The sequence below is a fragment of the Ailuropoda melanoleuca genome, chromosome 11 (genome assembly GCF_002007445.2).
Source record: "Ailuropoda melanoleuca isolate Jingjing chromosome 11, ASM200744v2, whole genome shotgun sequence".
Taxonomy (NCBI): Eukaryota; Metazoa; Chordata; class Mammalia; order Carnivora; family Ursidae; genus Ailuropoda; species Ailuropoda melanoleuca.
The window spans coordinates 23,208,095-23,235,585 of record NC_048228.1 but is presented as its reverse complement, the minus strand read 5'-3'; positions in this window follow the sequence as shown (position 1 = coordinate 23,235,585).

Sequence of the window (27,491 nt, the reverse complement as noted above, 5' to 3'; positions counted from 1 at the left end):
TGGCTGCAGTGATCGTCATGCTACCCGCCTCCAAGCCGGTGCTCTGCTGCTCGTCAGAACCAGCACCCGATCCAAAGGAAACAATTATTTTATTTTACTTTATTTTATTTTAATCGATTCTATTCTCTTCTATTTTATTCTATTCTAGTCTTCTATTCTATTTTATTTTATTATTTTATTTTATTTAAACCCAGTCAGGGTCTGCTTCTTATAGGCAGGGGCTGAAATGAAGGCTTTCTTCGCAGAGCGCACAGGCAGGGTGACATGAGGGCACAGGGCAGAGCCTGGAGACTCTGGGNTTTCTTTGCAGAGCGCACAGGCAGGGTGACATGAGGGCACAGGGCAGAGCCTGGAGACTCTGGGGGCAGTCTAGGTTTTAATCTGGCCTCCACCATCTACTTACTGTGTGACCTTGGCCAATTTACTTGATCCCTCAGTGCCTGTTTTCTTACTTGAGAGAAGAGCTAATCATATTACCTATATCATAGCACGTGAGGGGATTACATTTATTTATTCAACAGATATTTAAAGAATGCTACTAATTGTCAAGTATTTTTCAGATGCTGGTGATATAACAGTAAACAAAATACCCTGTCCTCAGGGAGATTATATTCTAGAAGGAGAGACATATTGAAAGAAATACATATATAGCATCAGGTAGACAGTTTTAGGAAGGAAAATGAATCGGAGTAAGAGTATGGAGATGGAAAGACTTAATACAGGGAAAGCTCTCAACAAACACTAGGTGTTGCTACTGCCGCTTTTAATTTGGGTTCAAAGGAGTGGCCAGAGCCATGGCCCTAGATAAGGAGGAACCGACGTGCGTGCTTGTATGCTTCAGAGGAAGAGGACAATTCCTGACAGATTCCTGACAAATTGTGATTATGGACTTGGCTTCGCGTGTTCAGCACTTTTAACTCCTTCAAACAGTTCTGTAAGTTGGGTATTTTAAAGCCAGATTTTAAGAAGACGAAACTGAAAAAGACAAGGAAGTCGTCTGCCTACTTCATGCCTGTTCAGAGCTCTTGTAGTTTCTTCTACGTGATATTTATCAAGGATGCTCTTTTTCATGCAATGGTCCAAAGAGACCAAAGAGTTCGGAACTATGTGTCCTGGACAGGTGATTTACATGCCCCCTCGCCTGAGATCATCGATTACGGGCCTCCATGTTCTGAATCTCATAGTTTGGTTGCCCTGATCTCAGCTGATCTTCAGAAGCTTCCCAAGCCCAAGGCAGCTATGGAGAGATGGACTAGTGACCTATATGGAGACTAGCAGAGGTGAAATTAGATGTGGGAAATGATGCAACCAGATATTTTTAAATGGTGGTTGGTAGCAGCAGGAGAGGCAGCTAGAGACTTAATGAAAGCTACAGAAGCAGGCAGAGGGGAGGGAGTAGTTGAGGGAGCAGAGTAGATGTGCCGCAGTAACCTGGGGGACTGCCAGTCTGCCGTGCTGTCCTGAGTGGCTGTACGGGGCCAGTTATTTTACTGCTAAGAGGGCTTCTGGTTCTTATTTCCCTCTGATACTTTAAAATAACTCCCTCTTAACTGAAGTTGAAAGAACCAAATGTCCACTGGATGATGCCCATCTTCACACGGCTATGACTATTTACTCGATGGAGCTATGACTGGGTAGGGAAGACAAAGTATGGAGCAGAGAACACGTCATTCTTGCCAACTCCTTTGTCATTCCAGATCAGGACAAACTCTGGAGAACCTGCTGGGGAATCAGAAAAAAATCTTCAATGGCAAGATGTGATAGGTTTTAACACCCCAACAAAGACCTAGTTTCAGAGCTTGAGTCACAGCCCTTGAAAGCCACTCGAGCCTCTTTAAAGACAAAGCTTGCCGCCAGCAAGGACTCTTTTAGATGTGGGAGAGTGCTCAGGTCGGACCTCTTGGCACTGGCTTCTTCTGGCTACATAGGCCCTTCGCATCCAACATGACAAGTGGGGAGGGAAATAGGTCAGAGAGATATTGCTTGTTTTAGGTGTGGAGTGCAGTGAGGCTGGCTGGGGAAATGCAGGAAGTAAGCTGCAAGAATTGATTCATTTACTTGATATCTGTTCATATTAGGTCCCGTTGAGAGAAAGGGTGAGCTGACTGACCGTGCTCACTTGGGGAGCACAGGCACCATCTCAGGCCTTGGCTTCCTCAGCAGTGGAGAGGCTCAAACTTGGGCAGAGTTAGTCTCTAAAGTCACAGGTCTAAATACCTGTAAGCCCAAGATGGAAACCCCACCAAGTAGGAGTCTGAAATTACGTTATCCTATGACACTTGATTCACCCTGATGCTCGCCACAGCGGATTCCTAGAGATGGATCGAATGACATGAACTTGAACATATGAAATTTTGTAACTATTCAAGTCATCATTTTTAACTGGAGCATTGTTCAGCCTCAAGACAAGAAGAAGGTGACTTGGTTTGTGTCATAGTGGAAGAAACAGAGGTCATTGTAGGGGTGGGGAAAATCTCTTGTATATAATGCACTTTCCCTTTTCAGCAAGCACCTTCTCATTCTTCAAAGCTCCTTTGTCCCTGCAGACTTCCTTGCTCTTGTNTTATTCTGATATAATGAACTTTCCCTTTTCAGCAAGCACCTTCTCATTCTTCAAAGCTCCTTTGTCCCTGCAGACTTCCTTGCTCTTGTTCCCATTACCCTTTGTCCATTACTGGGCTTATTACATTGTGTTGAATTAGTCTAAAAGTCTCCCTCCCCTTTCAGATTTTGATCTCCTCAGAGGCAAGGACTGGGCCTCATTTATTTTTGCATCCATTATACTCTACTTGGAACCTTGAAAGTCTCTAAATGTTTGTTGAATGATGGATGATATCTTAAATGTTTATGCTCAGGCTGACACAGAGAGACAGACTATAGGAGCAGAAAGTCATAATACAACCAGTTCCCTGAGCTTAATTAAGTCGGAATAGAATCTTCACCAGTTACATTCGGGAACAAAACTAAGAGGCAAAAGCCAAGAAGATTGAGGCCTGATAACCTCACAGCATATTGAAAAAGGACAGAATTCTCTTTGCCTCTGTTGATGAGTTAACACGTTGAGCTTGACAAACCTCTTCTGGTGAAGAGCCAGTCCCCTCTGAGCCCAAAGTAAGCTTATTTGTCAATTTGTTTCATGCATAGCTTATTCAGCAAATATTTATATTGAACGCTTATTAGTTCCTAGACATTGATCTAGGCACTGGACAAAACAGTAAACAAAATAGACAAAGAAATCCCTATCCTCGTGGAGCTTACATTCCAGTGTGGGAAACAGGATAAACAAATGTGTACAATACGGGTAGATAGGAGAAATGCCGAGGCAGAAGAAAAACAGAAAAGGGGGATATGAATTGGGGTGGGGGAGGGTCCTTGCAATTTTTGATAGGATGGCCAAAGAAGGCCTTCCTGAGAAGGTAACTCTCTTGGGTGAGGAAATGAAGGAAGTGAGGGAGCCATGAGGCAGTTTGGGGGCTCAGCGGTCCCCGTGGGCCTAGTGAGTTCAGGGGATCAATAAGAAGCCCCCATGGCTGAAGCTGAGTGAACTCAGGGGGAGAGCAGTGGGAAAGGGGCAGATAGAAAAATAACATAGGATCATATCTCGCTGGGCCTGGTAGGGCAGAGCAAGGACTTTGCCTGTACTTTGATTGGGATGGGAGGCCATTGGAGTGTTTTGAGCAGAAGAATGATTTACCTTGACGTATTTGACAGGATGAGCTTGGCTGCTGTGGCGAGAATATCCTGCAAGAGGCATTGCAGGGAGACCGCTTAGGAGCCAAGTTGCAATAATGTAGGTGAGAAGTGATGGCGGCTTATACGGAGGGAAGCCCGTGGAGGCTAGAAGCGATCTCTGTCAAAGGCAGAACCAACAGGGAGACTGAGAATGAGCAGGCAGAAAAGGGAGCGGAATACCAGGCATCCTGCAAGCCCAGTGAGGAAACTATTTCAGGGAGGAGTGATCCCCTGGGTCAAATGCCCCTGCTGGGTGAAGTGAGATGAGCCCTGAGATATGACCAGAGGGCTCAGCAGTGTGGAGGCCACTGTGCCATTGAGAAGGGCAGATTCAGAGACGAGGTGGGATGTTTGTAATGAAATGGGAGAAGAGAGATTGGACCGGTACACGTAATGCTTGCAAGGACTTTTGTCAAAAAGGGATGGGAAAACTGAGTATTAGCTGAATGGTCATGTGGGGTTTAAAAGGTTCTATTAAGTTGGGCAAATTAGCAATCTACTTGCATGCTGATGGGAATAATTCAATAGAGAAAAGTGGGTGATACAAATGACAGAGAGGAGAAAGGTGGGGCGATGTGCTAAAGTAGGCGGGAGAGGGGATGACCTTAGCTGGGAGCCCAGACAGTTTAGCCGCCCACCGAAATCCGAGAGAAGAGAGAAGGCCCGGGGATGGGGGAGTGTGCACGATCTCTTCCGAGGGCATCAGCTGCCCCAGCAAAGCGGGAAGCCAGCTTGTCCACTGGATGAGAATGGGGGAAGAGCTGGAGATTTCAGGGGCGAAAGGACAACAGGAAACAGCCCTTTCTTGGCGAAAGGGGGAATGCTCTCTCTACATGCTAGGAAGTTTATGAACCCCAACAAGTTGTCAATGGAGAGATTTATGCATAGATAGAACATTTGCCAGTGATGACTCGGAGGGAATTCAAATATCAGATTGAGGATGTAGCAAGGGTTAAACACTCCCTTTTTGAGTCTTTAATACTTTTTCTTTCAGAAACTTATGTCTGGAAGAATTTTTTTGTATTACATATAAAATCACTGATGTGGTATAGAAATGTAAGTGTTTATGCATAGGTACAAATACATAGACGTATTTGTGTTTATATACACATTCTAATTTACATAGACTTCCAGAAATCCATCTCATCAAAATATCAGTAAAATGCCTAACAAAACTCTGAAGATGAAAAAACCCTGAAATTTATTAAAATCTGAAAAATTAAAATTAGGAATTCTTATCTAATAGCCTGAGGGGAATGTGTGCTCTTTTATAAACCCTGGAAGTTCTCGATAATCTTGCAATAATAATGGTCCTACACTCTCAGCACTCAAAGCACTGCTGGGAAATTGCCTCATTAACCTTTATAATACCCTCGTGGGGTCGGCAGGAATTTGATGAGATTTCCATTCTCTAGAGTGGGCAAATGGAGACAGGGAGATTTGAAGAAAATTGTAGACATAGCTCAAATATAAGTAAATCTTGTGTTGAGTCCTGTGAGAGTCATCAGTTTAGGGGCCTAAGAATGAATTAAAGTCTATTAATCACTGTAAGATGATTTTAACTTACACCATAGATCTCAAGGATAGAAAGTCTTGTTAGAAAACATGGAGGGAGTGAAGGTAGAAGAAAGAGAATTTTATCCAGCACTTTCTATTTGAATCTTTTAAACTGTCTCCCATCATAGGTGTTAGAGAAGCAGGTGCTCATTAGAGAAAGCACCAAGTATGAGAATAAAATGAAGATTGAGCAAAAACAGGAATTCTAAAGTTGCAAAAATGAGAGGGAGGAATGTGATTGAGGCGGAACAGAAGAATCTTTCGTGAGATGTGTAAGGGAAGGAAGGGGAAAAGGTTCTGAAACTTTGAGGTCTGGGAAAGCTGAGCGGACTATAAATCCTATGATTGTGAACTGACCCGAGTGTGTGTGTGTGCATGTGTGTGGGCGGCTGGGGGGCGGCAAGGAGGGGTAGTGGCGTGATGGAAAAAATTGATAATCTCCTAAAAATAACAATTCCTAATTTGACACCCAAATGGCCTTCTGTTACTACTGAGAAGCAGCTAATATTTATAGAGACCGTACATTCTCCAGGTACTCTTCTTAGCGCTTTGCAGGCGGTAATTCAGTCCTTCCCACGTATCTACGAGGTAAGTGCCGCTGTTACACTCATTTCCCCGATGAGTAAATTAAGGCGCAGGGGCGAAGTAACGGGCGCACGGTTAGTCGTGACACGGAGCGGCCCGTTGTTCGTGCTCAGGAACTCTGTACCTGCTGTCGTGAGCAGCGACACGCTGGGTCCCTAATAAACGTCATCGGACGAACGAACGAACGAACGAACGAACGAACCAGTGAGTAAATGACGTGGCAGGGTTCAATGCCAGGGGAACACCCAGTTAATGCTCAAACTACCCAAGGCCCCAACTGAGGTATCCCGGCCTCTCTTTGATCACCTTTTCTCCTCAGCCCAGTCCCCATTGCTTTCATCCTGACCGCAGCTCCCTTGGAGCTTCCCTCACCCACTGAAACCATCTTTTCCTCAAAGTTTAAATTCAACGATCCACCGATACCCTCAACCCTCTTTCTATGCTCACCTTAGCTAAAAATCAGTACTGTTAATACTCGAATCCTCAACACCTGCAGTCAAAATGTGCCCACCGGAAATGACTCTCACTTGGCAAGGATGAGAGGTAAAAGTGGACTCCCTAGAAATGTGTCTTCAGCGAGGTCTTTCCTGGTGTTTTTTTCCTTTCCTCCTGGTGTCTTTCCTTTCCTTTGATGAATGTGGAAGCCACTAGGTCGTCATGCTCAGGCCCCTGAAAGAAGAAAGCTGTAATAAAAATCTTCCCTGTAGAAAATCTGGAAGATAAGTGTGGAAACTCCCAGCTTCTGTAGGTGGGGAACTTGTCAAGATAAAAGCCACAAACACTGCTATCCATAAAGACACAGAATTTGCTGTCCTTTCGCACGTCTATGAGAACTATAAGAGCAATGGCCCGGGAACTCACGTACTCACTTCTTATGTATGTTGTGATATAATGTTCGCAAGGGTCCTGAGGGGCAAGACAACAGGCTAGTAGGGACCTTGACCAACACAGTAAGTGGGAAGGCAGAGTTCCAGTTCATTCTCCCGAACTCCCAAATGGGTGCTTCTTCGTCCTTCAGCCCTGTAACCCATGTACTCTCTACTGGTGACCAGATGGAGACACGCATGGCCCCGGGCTCTCCACAGGCTCCCCGAGGAGAGCTTCGCAGCAAATGCTCTTCAGAAAGCAACGAAAGCTTCACTCATCTGGTGCAGTAATTACAACGTTTATTTCCTGAAACCTTTTCTAAGTCAAATCCCACAGGCCCAGGGAGAGACACATTCCTGCTCTGGATGTCAGACAAGAGTGTTAGCCTTGGCCACATTGTTACTTCTTGTCACTGAAGTGACCCCAAGCAAACCACTGGAATGCTGCTTTTCTCAGCCTTACCACCCTGCGTGCTGGTGACGGCGCATTTGCACAAATTCCAGCAGCTTCCGAAACTTTGAATTTCAATGCTTTTTAGAGTTTTCCTTTTCTGTTTATCCTCCTCCCTTTCCCATCTACCAGACCATTGTTACGTGTCTATTGTTGGTCTCAGATGTTCTTGAGTTGTTATCTTGTTTCATCCAATGGGCTCCAAATCCCTCTTAGGGTAAGCCCCATAAGCCAGGGATCTTGCCTTTGTTGGTCAGGCTGCATATGCCCGGCGCCTAACTCTGTGCCTGGTATACAGTAGAAACTCAATAAATGTTTGCTGAACGAATGAGAAAGTCAAACTCCACTCAATGGAAGAAAAATAGCGAACTACCTTAATACCTTGGCCCTAGGGTATTTAGGAATTTTGCAAATAGAGATTTCCAGACCTCGCAGTAGATCTGCAGAAATAGAACCTACATGGCAGGAGCCTGGGGAATTTGTACTTTTAATAAAAACACCAGACCCTTCTTAGTATTAGGCACATTTTTGAAACACGGCCCTGGGGTTTTGAATAACTATCCTTCACCTGGTTGGTGTCTGAAAGCGTACTTTTTTCACGATCATTTCACACTCATTTACTGAGCCGCTACTACAGAATTTCTGAGTCAATACCAAGCATTTGTCTCTTTCCCATCATGTCACAGTGCTTACATCAATTCCCAGGTTGTCTTTAGATTAGCAAATCCTTTCACTTGTTCGTTTATTCAACAAACACATGTTGTGAGTCCATCTGAGGCCAGTGGTGTCCAAATACGTTCGGTTGAAAGAGGACAGCTTCACTGGGGTTTTATCTCTGGGCCCCTGTTCGGCTGTGTTCGTTGGGTTTGACAGGCAATTTCTGGCGAGGTGGAGGACCGCGGAGAAGGAAGGACCGGGAAGCGATGTGGCTTGGCCCTTTGTCAGTATTACAGTAGAGTCCTGCCCTTGGCAGTGAACAGACTCCGACGGGCTGTCCGGATTCCTTCGTCGGCCACAAACGTGGTTGCGTAAAATATTATGTGCCACTAGGGCTCGGCGGTGACCGCTTTTTCACTACAGAGGTTTGGGGACAGTACGTGAGGTAGCGTGATTCTTGTGCAGGAAGGGGCATGTAGGCCCAAATCTATTTTGTTCTTGCACTTTGCCTACGACCTTTGGTTTAAGTATGGAATCCTTCTTGCTGGACAGTACAATGTATTAAGCAGAGCCAAAATTCCAGCTGAAATGGTAGGCCTGAACCTCTGCAATTTTGTGTGTGTTCGTGGATGTTTTTACTCACCGGTGTCAAAGTCAAGCTCAATAGAGGAGGTGTGTGGACGAGAACGTGCCTCTGTGCTTAAGAGCCCTGTGTCTGGGCCTGGCTGCCTCTGCTGCCTCGTCTGGGCCCCGTTGGTGTTTCTGCAGGAGAACGTGTCCCCCCAGCCTGCCTCGCACGCAGGCCCTGCCCCCCTCTCTGCCGCTCTCCCCCAACCTTCAGCCTTTCTCGATTTAGCCCTTCGACATCAACAAGGAAGAAAGCTGACAAACAAGCCCCAAAGATATGTGAAGTGTATCCCTTAACATTTTAACGATTTCGTCAGTCACCCCAGTTAGTACGCAGTTAATAAAGAATTGTTACTCAACTATAGCACTTTATTACTAGATACCACACTACATACTACTGTATTACTATCGTCCCGAGTTTATTCCTCCTTCCTCCTTCCCTCTGGTCTTCTTTCCTTCTGGTAATTTTTTCTTGAGCATCTGCTTTTTGGGGGGCCCCCCAGTCGTGGGGGCCCACACTTGAGAAAACAGTTGAATTGGGCCCCTCTCAAAAGCTGTCTGGGAACCGCGGGCTGCAGACTAAGCTGGAGCGCTTTGGGGAGAGACTTGAACCAGTCCAAACCTGGTGACCTCAGCCCTGCTGGACAGGGCCGGGAACGCGCTGCTAGCGAACGCCCCTGGTGACTTCGACGCCACTCAAGGCAGTACGACCGGGCTATCAGGGAAGATACAAATTCTGCGCCCGGGAGTCTCGGTCCTTGGTGGGGTTACGTCGGCTGCTGAGGTCTAGCTTCCTCAGCTAGAGAAGCTCCAGGGCCACCGTGACGGGGGAGGCAGATAATAAAGGCAAAGTGCCGTTTCTGGGGGTTCTTGGTACTTGTCGCTACTTAAATCTACATGCCCTGGCGGATAAAAAAAAAAATGTAGTCGGCGTGATTCTCATCACCTTTACCTTTTCCTAAAACCAGTGTTTTCTCCGGAACATCACTGGTTCTCAGCCGGGGCTGCTCTTTAGAATCCTGTGGGAGGCCAGGCAATTTTTAAAATCCTGATGCCAGGGCCCCCCACCAATTCCATCAGAGTCCCTGGGGGTGGGGGAGACCACGCACCATGATTTTTAAAATTCTTCAGAGGATTCCAGTATGTATCTGGTCGACATTTCCTTCATTCTGTCCCGTTCCCTTCGTCCGTGTCTAATAACACAGTCGGGCCCTGAAGTTCTTTTCGGGGAGAATAGCCCATGGCTATGCCATGCCGCTTGTAGTGACCTAGAGGAATGTACTCTTGGTTGTTTTTAAGGGGCACGTTCTGGTGTCTATCCTGTTATTGCGAGGGATAAGAGGGGACCCATATGGTAAATCTGGGATTTGGGTCACAGGACGGTGCTGGTGATAAATGTTATGAGCAACCTTTGATGAGCACAGGTGGAACTAGAAAGGGAAGCTATGAGCAGAGCACGAGGACCCGTAACAAGGACAGACACTGAGGGAAGCTCAGAGGCTCTGCTGGAAGGATTGACAAATGAAAATTCTCTAAGCTCTACTGTAGGAAAAGGGGGTCTTTTCCTCTTGAACCCCTCATCCACACTTAAACTACTTTGAGACAAAAGCCAACCAACCAACAACTATGGATAGGAATGAAAAGGATAATGGGACGTTTGAGGAACTCAGAACAGGTGTGCAGTGACTTCCAGGAGGGGCCGAAATGAGGAACTACCAAGCCCTCAGAGCTCTTTCTCTTAATCTTTTTATTTTTATTTTTCATTTTTGTGTTTTTGAGACAGAGAGCACGCTCAAGTGAGCACACAGGTGGTGGTGGTGGGGGCAGAGGCAGAGGGAGAGGGAGAGAGAATCCCAAGCAGACCCCACCCTGAGCTTGGAGCCTGACAGGAAACTCAAACTCATGACCCTGCGATCCTGGCCTGATCTGAGATCAGGAGTCTGACGCTCCACTGACTGAGCCCCCCAGGCGCCCCTTAACCTTGTTGGTTTTTCTGCTTCTCTTTGCACCACTGTTTCACTGCTCTTTCTCTGGTGAGCACGTTTCTCTGCTCCTCTGGGCACAGGGCACACTGCTCCCTCACAGCTCCCGAGCTTATGTGTTAGATTTCTGGCCAAATAGGGGCACCTGCGTGGCTCAGTCAGTTAAGCATCAGACTCTTGATTTCAACTCAGATTATGATCTCAGGGTCAGGAGATCGAGCCCTGGGTAGGGGGTTCCGCAGAGTCGGTTGGGATTCTCTGTCCCTCTTCCTCTCTCCCTCCCCCCACTCGTGCTTGTGCTCTCTCTTGCTCGCTCTCTCTCAAATAAATAAATAAAATCTTTTTAAAAATTTCTGGCTAAACAGACTCAAACTGCTCTTTGTTTCAATTCCAAATTTTTAGCAGAGGGTCTGATTGGTTTTCGGTCAGGTATTTCCTTTAACCACAGACAATTACTTTCTCTAACTCATAACCAGGGACTACTTTTATGCATAGTTGGTCATCTTATTTCCTTCCGATGTGGAACAGTCTGGCTATAAGAGGCACTTGCGGTCCCTAGGGTTGTGGGATGTGTGCTCCTCTTCCATCATCTCATTTTTACCAGGAGAAATTAACGCTCACTGAGCCAGGCAGAGCAGGGCACTCCCCGTGGTGATTGGTTAGTGCTCTGCTGTGTGGCCACTAGTCACAAAAATCACACAGGCTGCAGAACACACACCGCTGCGGCCGTCATTCAGTAGAAGCAGAAGATATGACACGGGAGCCCGTCTGCACGCCTGAGTGTGTGTGTATCTCCACTCTTTCAGTCCGGAACCTGTCAGTACACAAAGTTAGATGTACAGTCAAGATGAGACACTGGGGAGGTCATCACTTCTCTAAGATCCGTGAGGATCTTACTTGCTACCCCGCGGGGAGGAAATTAAGTAAGACACCTGAAGTGCTAGCACAATGCGTGGCATATGTGGCAATCACTCCAAATATCTTAAATATTATTGTTTTAATTTTTAGTATTAAGGGACTAACTTTGGTGCCTCACTCCTAGAAACTGTGAAGGACATACAGGTGCTTGATGGCATTATTTTAAAGTGGTATCAATTCAGAATGAATTATTTTAAAAATTCTACCACTATTTATACAATTTGGCAGTGCTGACCAGTGGGGGGTCGAAGGCTACAGGTCCACTTTCTCTAGAGCCGAGGACAGAATGAAAGGGGTGCGGAGAGAGCCCATTGCCAGGGGGTGACTCCGGCAGAAAGCTGGTTTAGAGATAAGCATATTGAACGAGTTTCACTTTGCCCTACACCTGAGGTGATGAAACTGACAGATGTCATGATTTCCAGAAAGAGCAGGAGATAACGTCACTGTCCAGTACAGGACAGGGTGTAAGTCCAAGGCTGCATCCCGGGGACTCCTGGATACGTAACCCTCACAGAGGCTGTCCTCTCTTCTCTGGCTGATTCTATTTGAGCTTGCTGTGGAGGGGGAAGGAAATCAGCATTTCTTGGTTCTCTAGCATGTGCTTAGCACGCTACTGTGTTCTGTTTGCCTATGTCGTAAGAAGAAGAGACAAATCCGTGACGCAGGTATGAACTCTAGTTTACAAATGAAAAACGGGCCAGGGTGGGGAGGGAGAGAGAGAGAGACTAATGTAACCAAGGCAATGCAACAACTAGCAAGAGGCAGAATTAGAACTGTTGAAATATTTAATTATGAAATACACATTCAAAAATTAGGTAAATCAGAAATACACATCTTAATAAGTAATTATAAGGCAGAGACCCATATAACTACAATCAGGTCAAGAAACAAAGGCTCCTTATGTATCCCTTGGAAATCATCCCTCCTTATATCCCTCTTAGAGGTAACCACTCCCCTGACTTCTGTGGTAATCAATTCCTTGCTATATTTTAAATTTATCAGTATCTAAACACTATGGATTAGTTTTTCTGAGTTTTCAATTTTGTATGAATGAAAGCATACTATGCGTATGTCAATTCTCCCCAGGGTGATGCATAAATTCGGCAACCCCAGCAAAAATTCCGGCTCTTACATTGACAGGCTGATCTCACGAGGTATACAGACAGAGAGCCAAAGATCAGCCCAGGGTGGGGCGGACTATGTTTTGCACTTTCTTCTGAGAGTCGGTAGAGTGAGACAAACTGACAAATCAGGCAGAAGAGAGGGACAGATACGAGTCTGGAGAAAAAGTTTAAATGTTGGAGGGCTTTCTCAGGCCACCATGTGGGTGGCTTAGGCCCATTCTGTTATTTTAGAGGAATCAAAAATGCTCGGTTCTCTGCCGTATACAGATGTTCATAAAAACCGAGGGAATTACGTTGACTTGGTGATGGGAGAACGACTTGGGGTGAGAGGGTGAACTCTACCCTGTGTATGCTGCCTTCTTTCAGATATTTTCCCTCAGCTGCCTTTTCAACATAATTGTAATTAACCAAGGGACAGATTCCTTTACAGTTCCGCAATTGATTTTACTATTTCCTTATTTAATATTACATTACACTAAATGATGTTTGGAAAGGCGTGAGGAACAATCGTTGAGCCCGTAAAGGCATCAAGGAGTGGCCTCGATACCCTCCTCATCTCCACCAGCCCCCCAAAGACAGCCTCCAAACTCAGTTAAAATAAGGGGAAACAAGGTGCTTACCTTGCAAAAGGCCCTCCAAGACCAGGACCTGAATTCTCAGCAGGCTAATTGGGATTGCTGCCCCTCAAAGCCTCTATCTAGAAAACCATGCCTATAAATCTCTATTCGACACATAGAATTCTAAAATTAGCTAACCATGTTTTCCTAGTTAGGAGGAGCCCAGAAAAAAAAGCAGATCTTTTGATATCAACACTAAAAATGTTCTGAGTACCATTAAGGAGAATGTTGTAATGAGGTGGTTTTTCTTGCTATTCATTTGTACATTCATATTCGTTCAGCAAAGAATATGTATGTATCTGTTAGTAGTGTTAGCTTGCAAAGTAGAAAACCCAATTCAAATTAGCTTAATGACAAAAAGGATTTATTGGCTCATTTAACTGGACTATCCAGAGGAAGAGCAGGTTTTAGGGTTGATTTTTCCAGTGGTTCGGCAATGTGCTTCTCTCCATAGAGATATTACTTTTATCCTCTTGCTGGTTAAGTGCCTACAGAGGCTCCAGGTTCGTGTCTTTGCACCACGAGAGCTCTTCTGTTCCCGCATGCACTCTACTGGGAACAGCTTAGGCCAATGGTCCGTGGACTGTGGGCCAAGGGACAGAAAACTGATTGACTACACCAATGTGTGTGTGCGTTTGTGTGTTAAATATCCATATGAAAAATCAGCACTGTGAAAATGAGGGAAGGAGGAAGGCGCGCTGGGTCAGCAGACAACAAATGTCTAGTGTAGATGTGTGCTCCACTCTGTGGGGGATAAAAGTGTGGATCAGAGCGATTAGGGCTCTCAAGGACCTCAGAGGGAAATAGTGGAGCTAAGCTATATTCGCATCTCTGTGCTTTCCCCACGGGACTGAACTTGAATGCTGGTATCAAAGTCCCATGAGAGAGAACATTGTTACATTTTGCATGATTCCTAGGCACTGCCACACCGGAATCACAGCACTTACATATGAAAAACACACACACACACACAAAGACATTCTGTATCGGTAAAAAGAAAATAAAACCTGATATTCTTCCTCCCTCGAGCCCCCTTACTTTAAGATATTCCCATGTATCTTACGGGTTCATTGGACTTGTCTCTCATTTGGAAACTATCATTGTGGCAGACTGAATAATGGCGCCCCAGGGATGTCCTGTCCCGATGCCTGAAACTGTGAGTATTACCTTATATCCAAAGGGACTTTGCAGATGTGACTAAATTAGGGATTTTGAGATGGGGGAGATTATCCTAGATTATCCAACTGAATCTGGTGTAATCACAAGGGTCCTCAGATGAGGGCAGCCAGCAGGTCAAAGAAGGAGGGGACGGGATGAGATCTGGAAGTCGGGGTGACACACTTTGAAGGTGGAGGAAGTGGCCCAGGAGTCAAGCAATGCAGGTGGTCTCGGAGAGCTGGAGGAGGCAAGGAGATGGATTCTTCCCTGGAGCCTGTGGAAGAAACCACCCCTGCCAATATTTCGCCTTTTAACCCTGTAGGACTCACTGTGGGCTTCTGACCTCCAGAGCCCGAAGGAAATACACTTGTGTTTTAAGCCACAACGTTTGTGATAGTTCGTTACACCAGCAAAGGAAACGAACCATCCCAGCCTCTCTTCCCTATTTCCAGACTCACCTCTTTGCTCTGTACCCTGTGGCTACCTTAGAGATCTTTGTAGAATGAGAATCTGTTTGCTTAAAGCTCTTCAAAGCCCCCTCACGGTTTAGAAGCTAATGTCGATATTCCTTTACAATTCCTTCCTCGCCTTCCACAGCGCTTCCATTCTCTTCATCCTCTGATCTTCCTTCTTCCCATGCTCTTTGATTGTTCTCACTCCAGACCTGGGGCTTTTGCACGTGCTGTCTCTCTGTCTGGAAGGGGGTGTCTACCCTCCTCTGCCTGGGCGATGCCTTTCTTTCCTCATCTCTTGGACCAGGCAGACTTCTGGACCGCCCTGGACAGAGTCGACTGCTCCCTTTTCAGGGAGCCCAGCACTTTCTCTATGCATCTTGACGATATGTAGCACTTAGCAGCCTGTGTTGTAACTGTGCTGTTTCCATCTTCTCCTGGCAGGCACTGAGCCTAAGCAGGAACACGGGAAGAATCCCAGAAACATTTGCCAAAGGCATTAATGCTCATGCCTGCCTCACCCCAGCCTGCCTCCAGGTCTCCGGGGAGCCAGGCTGTCTCTCCTTTCCCCCCCAGCACAGAGCAGACGGACTTCAAAATGATTCCTTGGGTTTGGCATTTACCAAACAGACCTGCATCTCAGTCACAGGCTTTCAAGCCAGAGAAAATGCTCCAGGAGAGGCTGGGGTAGGAGAGCAGACCAATGGATGCTCTTACTTAGAACACAACCATCATACATACGGACACAAATACAGGGACAGCAGGCCTAGCATGGAACTATTTTTCGAGCAATGACACGTCATGGAAAGTTTGTTAGAGCTCATATTTGGCCTTTAACTAATGATTTGAAAGTACTTTGAAAAAAAGTCCACATGAAGGTGGTGATTCCCTCATTATTGTTTTTTCTCACTTCCCAGACTCGCATTCCCCATTTCCCCACTTCGGCTTCCTGGGATTATCTCCAAAGCAAACTATCCGTCCCCAGGTCCTCATCTCCGGGTCTGCTTTTTAGGAAAACCCCAAACTAAGGCACTGTTTAAAACCACATGGCTACCCATTAGGGAAAGTCAAGAAGTTTATGACTTAATTATGGGATGGAGATAAGAAAATGTTGCAGCTCTTTCATCTTGAAGTTTCACTGCCTGTCCCAAGCATCTGTAAGTTAGACGACGTTCTGCTTCTCTTCCCCCGGACTGGCAGCAACTCCCTCTCCAGGGGCCCTGTCAGCCAGCACTCCCAAGTTATAACACCCAGAATCAAGCCAGATCAGATATAAAACTAATGTAGGACTATCTAATGCAAACATGCCATTAAAAGAAAAAAAAAAAAAAGACTGTTTTCTATCATTCTTGGACTTGACCTGTGAAGCTTTCAGAAAGACACATGGAAACAATCACAATGAAAGGATTTCATGCATTTTTGGAGCAAAGCTTATTTATTCAAATTATCTTTATATTTGGATCCCATCACATTAGAAGCATTTAGAGAAACTCTTAGGTTTTCTTTTCAGAGCTACAGATTTCTTATTTAGTAAGTTATTATTATTATCATTATTTGGTAGAGATAAAGTGACACAGTCAGTTAGAATTTTGGCTGATTCCCTGGACATGTGTCCTATTGAATATGTAAATTGGCAATTTTGTTTGAGGAACCCAAAGCGGTTCTTGGTAACAGTGACAACTTCTCACATTTTCATGGAAAGGCCAGCTACCTGTAAAGTACCACCTATCGAGTCTTTATTCTAAAACATCAGAGCCTTCTTGACTTTCCAGAGTTTTATTTTTATAACTTTGAAAATCAGAAAAAAATGCACCACACCGCTCCTTTTAAAGCAGATGCATCAAGACCTCCACGTTTATAATAAAGACGCTAAAATTAACCTCAGGTATTGTGCATCTGACTGTGGTCTCCAAGGGCAGGGAAGGTCCTGACTTTCTGAAGGATAGAACTTTGACTCTTGACTCAAGTGATGAAACAGAGGAGTTATGTGAAGTCTCAGCCTGACACCCTTTGCCCTGGAAAAGGGTAAGAAAGCACCCAGCTCTTGTCCTGCCCACAGGAGTGGATCCTCACATTTCCCCACCAAGACTTAATCGCAAAGAGCATCTCTGAGGGCTCCTGTAGCAGTAGCGGGTTCTTTCCCCTCCCCTGCCAAACCCAGTCTAGGTCTGAAGATTTGAGCCAGAAATATACTCCGTGGGTATGCCATAGACCGAATTGAACTCCCCACACCCAACAATTCCTATATGAAAATTCTAACCACCAGTGTAATGGCATTTGGAGATGGGGGAGTTTGGGAGATAATTAAGTTTAGATGAGGTCCTGATGGTGGGGGCTTCCTGATGGGATTAGTGCCCTTATAAGAAGACATACCGGAGAGCTTGCTGTCTGTCTCTCCCTGTCATGTGAAGGCACAACAAAAAAGCAGCTATCTGTAAGACAGGAAGAGGGTCTCGCTAGAAACCAACCATGTTTCTACCCTGATCTTGGACTTCCAGCTTCCAAAACTGTGAGAAAATACATCTTTTTTAAACTCTTTTTTTTCCCCTAAAGATTTCACCCATTTATTGGGGAGGGGGCAGAGAGAGAGCCAGCATGAGGGGCAGAGGGAGAGGGAGAAGCAGGCTCCCTGCTGCCCAGGGAGCCCCGCTGAGCTGAAGGCAGATGCCCAACCGACTGAGCCACCCAGGCACCCGAAGAAATAAATCTTTGCTGTTTAAGCCATCTAGTCTATGGTATTTTGTTGTGGCAGCCTGAATTGGATAATACAGAATATAAACTCCAGAAGCACCACTTAGATATGTAGAGAACTCAAGTATTCTTACCTTTGTCTTTGAGACTTTTCATAAAACACACAGTTATCCTGACAGCCATGGCTCCTGGAATCAAGCGCACACTGACCACAGACCAGAAGGAAGGGGTTTTGGCTGCTTCTATACTCTTCATATATGTTTGTCAAGTGTGACATGTACTGTTAATCTATATACCTAAATGGGTGAATTTAGGCATATAAATTGTGTATAAATTATATTTCACACATAATTAACCTTGAATTAAAAAAAATCAGTGCTTAGAAAACAGGTTTCTCTGAGAAAAGCCTGGAATAACTGGGCTTAAATAAGAAGACAAATTCTTAAATTCTTGTCTTAAATTAAGACAAATTCTTAAATAAGAAGAAAAGACAAATCTGGGAGCATTTTAATAATATTGGAAATCCAAATGCCAGTTTTCCTCTCCACTTTGAGGGTCATTCTGCACCATTATATTTGGTAAAAGGGGGAGAAATGACATTCAGCCATGACTAGTTTGTTGGCTTCAGATGGCGTGCAGTGGGCTTGGCATGCCATTCCAGAAGACCCACATGGGGGGGGGTGCTGTTGATCCCTTTAAATCTAATCCTTTCTAAGGACTCCTTGCCAGGATTAGTTTTGCAGATATGCTAGTATACCTTTCAGTGTCCTTGAGGTACCTGTTGGAAAATAAACACACACACACCCCTCCCAAGGACCAATACAAATTCTCAGAAATAATATGTACTAAACACATACAAAGGGAGTCATTTCCCTAACTGACTCATAATTTATAAGGTTTTGTATGTTCACAATAGAATTGGCCTTAATTGCTCCATTACTGAACCCTTCGTGGCAACTTTCTTAGCTATACAAACTCCACCTGTTTCAATTCTTTAACCAGGTGTTTCTCAAATTCTGGTCCTCAGACTACCTGCATCGGAATTATCTGGAATGGTAGTTAAAAATGCAGACACCTGAAAATGAATTTCTAAGGAATCTGTATATTAAAAAGTCCCCAGGGGGCACCTGGGTGGCTCAGTGGGTTAAGCATCGGGAGATGGGGCTCTGGGCTGGGCGTGGAGCCTGCTTAAGATTCTCTCTCCTTCCTTCTCCTTCTGCCCCCCACCCCACTCCTTCTCTTAAAAAAAAAAAGTCCGGGGTGCCTGGGTGGCACAGCGGTTAAGCGTCTGCCTTCGGCTCAGGGCGTGGTCCCGGAGTTATGGGATCGAGCCCCACATCAGGCTCCTCTGCTGTGAGCCTGCTTCTTCCTCTCCCACTCCCCCTGCTTGTGTTCCCCTCTCTTGCTGGCTGTCTCTATCTCTGTCGAATAAATAAATAAAATCTTTAAAAAAAAAAAAAGTCCCCAGTGATTATTATACCACCAAGACTTGAAAACACCCATTTTAACTGCTATTAGGAAAGGATTAATTCTTTTCTCTTTCTCCTGGATACAAAACAAGAACAAACTCTCCCTGCTGCTGTTTTAGTTTGGAGATGGTGAGGTCCTAGGGATGACTTGCAGAATTGAGTAGTTGGTGTATTCTGAAGATTTCTTATGGAGGTGGATGCCCATCTTTGTGAAATGACACAAGGGGGGCCAAGCACAAAGGGAGGCAAAGGAATAATGGGGCACAACCACCCAACCAACCCATGCGTGTAGGGCGTTCGGCTAAGGCACTGCCTTGGATGATTTCTGTTTAGTTCTCTAAGGCTAATGATTTCTTCCTATCCTTCTGCCCTTTCTTCCTTCCCTCCTTTTTTCCATTTAAAAAACTTATATATGTATGTGTATAGAATTGAATGAACATAATCCTTGGTTTGTAAATAGGCTCATTGTTGGTTCATGCATGGTCTTTAGTCGGTTATTTAATTAGATATTTTATTTTGTTAAAGATTTTGTTTATTTATTTGACAAAGAGAACGAGAGACCATGAGCAGGGGGAGCAGTAGAGGGAGGGGAGAGGCAGGGAGCCTGATGTGGGGCTCGATCCCAGAATCCTGGGATCATGACCTGAGCTGAAGGCAGACACTTAACCAACTGAGCCACCCAGGCGCCCCTAATTTGATATTTTAAATAATGCAATAAATACCTGAGAACATAACACCTGAGTTGAAAACGAGGACCTTGACAATAACTTAGTTAACCACATGATACTTTCTATCAAACTATCCTTTGCCATCTCTCACCCTCATCCTGTGCTCATCACTACCTGCTTTGATTTCTACATACTTCTTTTTGGTATCTAAATGTATTATTAAGAATACATTGTGTATGTGTATAGTGTGTCTAGGAAGAGGTCTCATGTTGTATGGAACCTTTCAGACGTATTTTTCACCTATGATTGTATTGGTAAGGTTTATCCATATGGTGCGGCATGGCAGCTGATCATTTTTGAACGCTGTATTATACTCCACTGTGTACATATTTCCTAGGTCTTTAATCCACTCAACCGCTGAAGGGGCATTTGTGTGTTTCCAGGTTTTGGCTGTGTTCCGAACAGCACTAGCGACAATATGAAATACAGGAGAGGACGGGGGTCTGCAGGATCTCTTCCAAGTTGCCGGTGAGAATGGAAACAGAGGTAATGACTTCGGTGGGAATAGTTCGGCATCCTCCTCAGCTGAGCGTTCACAAACGCTGGGCGCTTGGCAACTCCACCCCTAAGCACACGGCCAACAGAAACCATGGCAATGTGCAGTCGGGGACGGGGAGGCGAACTTCCAGAACACTGCAGCAGTGTCTTTGCGACGAGTTCCGAACCCTCAAGCTCAGGGAACGGGGCGGGGCTGCGGCTGGGGGTGGAAGAGCCTGAGGTCCCGCGTCAGCACTCCGGTCCCCACGGCCACCCCTCACAAGGACGCCCCCTGGCGTTGCCTGCGGGGAGGAGCCGTTCTGAAAGGGAGCAACGCTCGGATCGTAATTCCTAGCCCAAGGGTTGGCAGAGGAAGGGCGGTGGACAAACAGCTCGGCCTGAGGTCAGTGAGTCCCCACCTACCGTTCTCAGCTCTCCTACTGACCTTTCAGAGCGTGACCCTGGCGCCAGGGACCCCGGAGCTGAGGTCTGGAGCCACGCACCGGGCGGCCCACGGCAACGGAGGGCAAGCGGGCACAGAGCCCAAGGATCTCGGCTCCTGTGTCCTGCGTCCTCCACCGCCCTGCCCCCCGCCTTGAGAAACCGGGGTCAGAGCCGCACCCACGCAGGCTTCGGTTTCCTCGCGTGGTTCCTTCAGCCTCGGGCTCTGGGGGAAGGATCAGCAATGGCCCAGCACCCCGGGGCGGCCGTGTGGGTGCTCGCAGCCTTGGTCCGAGGGGCGGACAGTAGAAAACCGGGGCCGTCCAGGCCGCCTGCCCCTATTCACTCTCGTTTCCTTTTCACACCGCCTTGGGGGGTAGCGAGCGCAGGTGTGATTATCCGGATCTTACGGAGGGACACCAGAGTCGGCAAAACAGACGGGTCACCGAGGTCACGTGGTGGTGACTAGGTGGCAGAGCTGGAGGAGACGCTCCGGCTCGCCTGTGATTCGGGGCGCTGCTGGGGCCTCTGGGAGCAGAGAGCCTGAGCGCCCGGGGCTGCTGCCTCCCACTCCCCTCGCCTGCGCGGGCCGCGGGGGCTCTGAGCGCACCTCGCTGTCTCCGTGCGTGTGTGTCTAGCTGCAAAGACAGCGGTCCTGCGGCGGCCAGTCCACGAGGCTCTCTTGTTAGTTTTGTGTGTGTGTGTGTGTGTTTTTTTTAAAGAATAGTTTTTTTTGTGACAGGGGAAGGAAGCCATGTTTTAAAATGCTGTTTACATGCTCAGACACCATAGTGAAGGACCATGCCCTCTGTCTCAAAGAAAATGTGTTAGAGGGCTCACGACAAATCAATCTCTTCTGAAACCCATTGTAATGGATGCCGCTGATGCCTTGCCCAGACAGACCCCTTTATCGGCCTAGCACACGCAGACCCCAGCTACTCAAGAGTTGACTGCTGATGGCTCAGGGCTTCCTTTTCTCTGGAGAATTGACTTCCGCCCAAGGGAGCTGGCTATCCTAGAGATGTCTAGAAACAGCCCCCTCCTGGCTTGCAGCTAACGACCACCTGATACTGTAAAGGTCAGGGCCCCTTGTCTGAAGGGGTGTTAACTGTATGGTGTCATTCACATTCCAAAGGTAATGGTCGGCTCCTGCTAAGGATAATAGCTTTGCTGCCTCTTTCCCTGACTCCTCCTCTCCCCTTATTTCCTTAATCCGTTCCTCCTGAGAGCACCTCCAATAAATCATTTGTACAAGAATCCCTGTCTCAGGCTCTGCTTCTGGGGAATCCCACCTAAGATCCCTTCAATCAACAGAGAATGTATTAATGCATTCTAGATGCTATATGGTAGAATTAAAAACTTGGTGTATTTGATTCAACATTGAATTTGGTTCAACATTTACCATTTCTAATGTCATTTGAGACTTCTTCACTTCTTTGATCCATAATTTAGAAGTGTGTTGTTTTGGGGCACCTGGGTGGCTCAGTCGGTTAAACGTCCAACTCTTGATTTTGGCTCAGATCATGATCTCAGGGTCATGGGACTGAGACCCACATCTAGCTCCACACTGACCATGGAGCCTGCTTAAGATTCTCTCTCTCCCTCTCCCTCTGCCCCTCCCTGCCCTGCTTATGCCCTCTCTCTAAAAATAAATAAATTAAAGTGTGTTGTTTAATTTCCTAGTGTTTGGAGATTTCCCTGCAATCATTCCCTTAAGGATTTTTAGATTGATTCCATTACGATAAAAGAACATACTTTGTATCATGTATCAGTCATGCTCCAATAATAAAAGCAGAACCACTAGGATTATGTATCTATATAGTATATATAGTGTAGTGTATGTACACACAGACACACACACACACACATATATCCTAGTGAGTCTGCTTTTCCTATACATACACATATGTTTATGCTTACATTACATTTATATTTATAAGGATTTGTTACAGAGATTTGACCTTAGGCAATTGTGGAACAATCTCTGTAAGGCAGGACAAGCATTTATTTGGAAAGGGAAGGCAGATGTAATATGGGAAGAGGAAAATCTGGAATCCAAAGCATAAGCCCATGAGGACAGGCTGAAACCCATGTCGGTTTTTGTTGCCTGTGACCCTAGTGGTGTGAGTGTCATGAATTAGCGGGGTCCGTAATCATGGAACTCAACACGTACCTCAGGTCCAGGAGTTGGAAGAACTAAGTGGGACCCAGGGGAAGGGGGGCGGTTGCAGCCCAGCCACTGCCTTACATCAAGGAGGTGAGTCGGCCATCGGTGACGCCGGGGGTTAGCTATGAAGTGACGTCTGCTTCCCTGCCTCCTTCAAAGCCTCAAACCCAAATCTACCTTATGGCCTACCCTAATCAAAAACACACAAGAAAAGGAATTCTTGGAAATACAGTTCATACTAGGCAAGTTGACACATTACAAAGCCACCACGGTCCTTCCTTCCTCGGCTTGGAACCTATGCACATCTCCATAAACTGTATTTAATCTCCAAATAAAGACAATAGCAACTTCGTGTTTCCACCGACTATGACATACCTATACCACATGCAACCCCAAACACACACGCTTTTCCCAAGAAAAGGATACAAAATCCACTCCAACACACACTTTTTTAAAAAAAAAGGTTTTATTTATCTATTTGAGGGAAGAATGTGAGAGAGAGAGAGCACACGCACGTGCACAAGCAGGGGGAGGGGAGAGGGAGAGGGAGGAGGATGCTCCCCGCCGAGCAGGGATCCAGATGTGGGGCTCCATCCCAGGACCTTGAGATCATGACCTGAGCCAAAGACAGACACTTAACCGACTAAGCCACCCAGGCGCCCCTAATTAGATATTTTAAATAATGCAATAAATACCCGAGAACATAACACCTAAGTTGAAAAGTAGGACCTTGATCCCAACATTTTAAAATGATGTGGAGGAAAAAGCACTGGCCTAGTAGTCAGAGTGATCTGGGTGCCAGTCCCATAAAGACTGTACGTCATTCAGTCACTTGACATCTATGGCCTTCAGTTTATCCATCGATCAAACAAAGGAGCTGAACCAAGAAATACTAGAAGGGTGTTCTACAGGAAAAAAGAAAAATAATTGCAGACGGAAGGAAGAAATGAAGAGCAACTAAAAGCATATCTATAAAACAACGTTAGTACATATATATGTCTAAAATTACAGGCTTAAAATATAAAACAGTAACATTCAGAGAGATAAATGAAATGAAAATATTCTAAAGTCTCTAACTGAACAGGGAGGGGATAAAAATTCTAGTCAGTACTGTATTGTCGGATTTTTTTTTTAAGATTTTATTTATTTGTCAGAGAGAGAGACAAAGGAGAGCACAAGCAGGGGGAGCAGCAGGCAGAGGGAGAAACAGGCTCCCCACCGACCAAGAAGCCCCATGCAGGACTCGATCTCAAGACCCTGGGATCATGACCTGAGCTGAAGGCAGATGCTTAACTGACTGAGCCACCCAGTCATCCCTCGTTGTTGGATTTTAATAAGTACAGATTTGGCTTGCCAGAATTTAGTTTAGGATTTTTGCACATCTATATATTTGAGATATATATCTCTCTCAAATTCTATATATGCCTGTATAGAGAATATATATAACTATAAAATAAAGTACAAAATATATAATACATGTATAAGTGTGTGTATGTATATATATGTATATATATATATATAATTCTACATATAGTCTATATATATAAAACAATGCATCATGATGAAGTTCAGTTAATTTCAGGTTAGTTTTACATTTGAAAATAAATCTGGTTATATGACCCATGTACTTTTTCTGCCAAAATGTTTAACCCGAATTTAATCATGAGCAAAATTATACAAATTCAAATTGAAAGACATTCTTCAAAATGTCCAACTGGCTTGGATTCTTCAAAAATGTCAGTGTGATGAGAGAAAAAATTAGGAAAATATTCTAGATTAAAAAAGACTAAACAGAAGTGACAACTAAATGCTTTGCAGAATCCTTAATAGGATTCTGAATTTTTTAAAAAGGCTATAAAGGATGTTATTGGCACAACTTAGGAAATTTGGATATGAATGGTATATTAGATAATATTATAAATTAATGCTAAATGTCCCGAATGTGATAATTGATCTGTAGGAGGATGCCCTTGTGGGGGGGAAAAACAAGGTGAAATATTTAGGGTAAGTTGCCTTGATATCAGCCACAAATCTCAAATGGCTTAACCAAAGCCAAAAAGTTTGTGCATAACAGTATATAGATTGGAAACGAAGTGAGGAAAAATATTTCAATTGGTGAAAACAGGTGAAATGTACATGGAATTTGCATTACTATGTGAAACTTTCTTGAAGTTTTAAAATTTTTCAAAATAAAAACTTGGGGAAAACGTAGAACAAAATGTAAAATACAATAACATGATACAACAAAATATGAAGTGGTTATTGATGTCAAAGAAATTAACAATGAAACCCAAGGGAAAATGTAACGTCACCTTAAGAGAATACCTAATTAAAGGAATTCCATAAAGAGAGGACTGGAGCACTGGTGGAAAACATAGAAGCATCACACAGAAGTAAGTGAAACTGTTGTTATTTTCAGGTGATATGATTATATATGTACAAATCCAAAAGAATTCACAAACTTTTGGAATTTGCATGAGAGTTCAGCGAGTTTGCTGACATCAAAGTCAATATGCAAAAATCAACTGTATTTCCATCTACATAAATAAATAAATAAATAAACAAATAAATAAATGAATACATAAAATTTAAAGACAATCTAAAGGATGAAGGATGTGGGGTGGCTGTGCCTATCATCACTCCCCTTAATTAGACAACTTGGCTTCTACAGAAACGAGGTGACAAGTGGGAAATGACTAATCACTATTGAAAGCTCAACCAATGGTAAGTAGCCCCAGGCGCAGCTGCAGTGCTAGGCGTGGTGGTGTTGCTAGAGCAGATCCATAAGGTCTCATCTACATGATATGTGGTCATTGATTTGGGGAATTTGCTTATTTTAACCCAATCAGAAAAAAAAATCAGAAACAGTTTGCATTCTTATGGAACAGACGATATTCTTTGGGTTTTTTTTGAAGATTTTATTTATTTATTGGTCAGAGAGACAGAGAGAGCACAAGCAGGGGACTGGCAGGCAGAGGGAGAAGCAGGGTCTCCACTAAGCAGGGAGCTCGATGTGGGACTCAATCCCAGGACCCTGGGGTCATGACCTGAGCCGAAGGCAGACGCTTAACCGACTGAGCCAACCAGATGTCCCTAGACAATATTCTTTATACGCTTTTGCTCCAGAGCTTTATTAACTCTCCTGCCTTCTGTCATAAGTTAACCTCAAGAGACCTGGACTATCGGCATCCTGAAGAATAGCGGTGATCAGTTCCAGATGACATCATTCTGACCCTGTAGGAAGAGAGGCAGTATACTGGGGTACACTCTACGGTCTACAGGAGGTATGCTAGTACCCTGGAGTGTGCTAGTCTGTCGGAAGCCTCCGTAGGACATATTTGCTCAGGAAGGTGGGACATAAACCCTACCAAGAATCAGGGACCTACCATTTCAGTAAAGAGGATGATGGCCAGCTTACAGGCACACTCAATGGTGGCCAGGGAAAATCTTCCAGTGGTAGAACTTTGAGTGGTGCACCTGATCATTCACTCCGTGTGTAAGGGAGTAGTGAGGTGAGCACACACATGGACCCATGAGCAGTGGTGAATGGCCTGGTTAGCTGGTCAGGAGCCTGAAAGTCCGTGACAAAGGGGGTATTGGGTAAAGGCATAAGAATGAATATATGGAGTAAAGAACACATGTTGAAAATTTTTTGTGTCCCATGTTAATGTACACCAGAAAGCAGCCACCATGGAAGAGCCACTGACCAGCCAGGTGGCCAAAATGACTTGGCTAGTTGATATTAGCCAACCTTTGACATTAGCCACTTCACAACGGGCATGTGGGAGAGTGGTCATAATGGCAGAGATGGAGGCAATGTGATGGCCCAAGCAGGGACCCCCAATTACCAAGACAGATCAAGCTATTGCCCCTTCTGAATACCTAATCTGCCTACAACAGAGACCAACAGTGAGTCCCTGACATGACACTACCCCTGGAGGTCAACTGGCCACTTGGTGACTAGTTGACTGCATTGGGCCCTTTCTGTCCAGGAAGAGCCAGTGGTTTATTTGCACAGGAATAAATATCTATTTAGGGTGTGGGTTTGCCTTGGAGTTTCCCACTTACAGAGCCTGAGATAGAACCACAGTCTAGGGGCTCATGGAATGCCTGATCCACAAGCATGGAATCCCATAAAACATCATCCAAAAGGGGAACCCACTTCACAGCGAAGATGTGTAGGTTAGGCCCACGATCATGAAAACGACCGGTTGTATTACACTCGCATTACCCAGAAGCTGCCACTCTGATAGTGTATTAGAATAGCTTCCTGAATAGAGGCACGGCTAAGGAGCTGGCTCAGAGGTAATACTCTGCAAGGATGGGGTGCTATCCTTCAGATGGTAGTATCTGCACCCAACTGGGGGCCTCCATAAGGCACTAGGACCCAGGGGAACCTAGATTCAAGAGGTGAAAGTGTGAATGGCCCCACTTTCCATCAATGTCTCACTGGAGAATTTCGTTCTTCCTGTCCCTACAACTTCAGGATCTATAGGGTTGGAGGCTCTGGTTCCCAAAGGGGTGTACTTTTGCCGAGGGACAGCGCAAGAATCCTGCTAAACTATAAGCTACAACTGACACCTGAGCACCTTGGACTCCTTGCATCTAGAAGCCGCAGTTAGAGTCGCCATATTGGCAGGGCTAATTGACTTTGATCAGCAGGAGGAGGTAGGGCTGCTGGTCCACAGTGGGGGAGGCAGGATACGTGTGAAACTCAGATGTCTCTTGGCACTTCTTGCCTAATTGGAACTGTAATGGACAGTGCCTCAGCCCCTGCCTGAGAAAGGCATGG